Genomic DNA, 2,500 nt, shown 5'->3' with positions numbered 1-2,500 from the left:
CCGAAGCGAACTCTCCCAGCACAGCGCACGCGCCAACACATCCGCACAGCTGCGATACAAACCACCAGCGAGAACCGCTGGGGCGACCGAGCAGCAGACGGCGTCGCGGCGCCGAGCGCCGGGCGGCGGCGCATCCTCAACGCACACAGTCCTCAATCGGACCAGCACACTGAAGATGTCCACCGCGCTTCGCACCGGGCCCGCGAGGACCTACTTTGGCCGCACGGCGCCGCGCGCAGGGTGCGCCGGCGCGCAGCTGCGACGCCTGCCGCGTCCGTCGGCCGGCGCGCCTGCCACTGGCCGCCCCCACCAGCCGGCTGTAGCGCGTGCGCCCACGCACCGCGCGGCCAGCACGCCGGGAGGCGCCCCCTCACCGGCCGGGGACGGTCCCACCCAGCCACCGCCGCGTATCGCTTCACACCCAGATGCCGTTCAGTTTCATCGGCATGGTGGGTATCGCTGGAACAACCGGTTAGTACCTCAACCTATCGTCGCCATCACCGATTCACCCCTAGCGAGAACAACCGCACCACAACGGGTTACCATTTCTTCATTTGCGTAACTTCACCAGAAAACGTAGGCGTCCATCGCCATTAGCAACTTCAACGATTATTGCATGCCTGTGTCAGGTGTCACGCCACACTACGTCTGCCCACATACACGCAACAAAATGTGCACGCCTAGACAATACGTGGAAGGTGGCCCCCGTACGTATGCGATGTCCATTGCTCGAACGACTGTCAACCGGCCTCTGTAGCATGTCGCAGATATGGAACGCGGTGCACCATGCTATCACGGTGTTTGAGGAGAGACGACTAGGCCCGAATACATCAACAGACAGCTCATGCTGATCGCCATCCACGGCGTCCGTTCCTCCCACACGTCTCTATGGCGTACCACACTGCAATCCAGCTCTCATAGGGAGACGACACGTAGCTGCGTGCACAATATTTGCACTGTATGGTCCGCCGTTTTTGGGCGCAGTCGTTGTACGGTCACACATGTGCCACGATGTATCATTCAGTACATAAGGACGAATGTGCAGTACAGATTGTGGTTTATGCGTACGACATCAGCGGACAGTTGACACAGGCCGCACCACAACGTAGCCTGAGTACGTCGCATGCGAAGGGCATTGAACATGCAAACTTCTCACCAACCAGCTTGCGAAGGCAGGGGGCAAGGTGGGGACGTGGGGAGGGGTGGGGCGGGGGGCGGCATGTACGTCCTGCTGCCATCCACATTACAGTGTACAGCAGGAGCATGTGGAAAGTCAGCAAGACTTGCAAGGTGTTTAACATGAAGCGATACACAGGGGAGCGGGCAGTGCGAGTAGCGAACTATATTGCGAGGGTTGCGGGTGGGCAACACTACACTAATTGAACGAGTCGTATAACAATTACAGAGCAGGTTTAGGCGACAACGTGGGTTACGTTAGCGGACAACGTGGGTTACGTTAGCGGACAACGTGGGTTACGTTAGCGGACAACGTGGGTTACGTTAGCGGACAACGTGGGTTACGTTAGCGGACAACGTGGGTTAGGTTAAGGCACAACGTGGGTTACGTTAAGGCACAACGTGGGTTACGTTAAGGCACAACGTGGGTTACGTTAAGGCACAACGTGGGTTACGTTAAGGCACAACGTGGGTTACGTTAAGGCACAACGTGGGTTACGTTAAGGCACAACGTGGGTTACGTTAAGGCACAACGTGGGTTAGGTTAGGGGACAACGTGGGTTAGGTTAGGGGACAACGTGGGTTAGGTTAGGGGACAACGTGGGTTAGGTTAGGGGACAACGTGGGTTAGGTTAGGGGACAACGTGGGTTAGGTTAGGGGACAACGTGGGTTAGGTTAGGGGACAACGTGGGTTAGGTTAGGGGACAACGTGGGTTAGGTTAGGGGACAACGTGGGTTAGGTTAGGGGACAACGTGGGTTAGGTTAGGGGACAACGTGGGTTAGGTTAGGGGACAACGTGGGTTAGGTTAGGGGACAACGTGGGTTAGGTTAGGGGACAACGTGGGTTAGGTTAGGGGACAACGTGGGTTAGGTTAGGGGACAACGTGGGTTAGGTTAGGGGACAACGTGGGTTAGGTTAGGGGACAACGTGGGTTAGGTTAGGGGACAACGTGGGTTAGGTTAGGGGACAACGTGGGTTAGGTTAGGGGACAACATGGGTTAGGTTAGGGGACAACATGGGTTAGGTTAGGGGACAACATGGGTTAGGTTAGGGGACAACATGGGTTAGGTTAGGGGACAACATGGGTTAGGTTAGGGTACAACATGGGTTAGGTTAAGGCACAACATAGGTTAGGTTAAGGCACAACATAGGTTAGGTTAAGGCACAACATAGGTTAGGTTAAGGCACAACATAGGTTAGGTTAAGGCACAACATAGGTTAGGTTAAGGCACAACATAGGTTAGGTTAAGGCACAACATAGGTTAGGTTAAGGCACAACATAGGTTAGGTTAAGGTACAACATAGGTTAGGTTAGGTTACA

Source organism: Schistocerca piceifrons, unplaced genomic scaffold, assembly GCF_021461385.2.
Source record: "Schistocerca piceifrons isolate TAMUIC-IGC-003096 unplaced genomic scaffold, iqSchPice1.1 HiC_scaffold_954, whole genome shotgun sequence".
NCBI lineage: Eukaryota > Metazoa > Arthropoda > Insecta > Orthoptera > Acrididae > Schistocerca > Schistocerca piceifrons.
The sequence above is the reverse complement of the archived record's forward strand: the minus strand, read 5'-3'. Positions refer to the sequence as shown.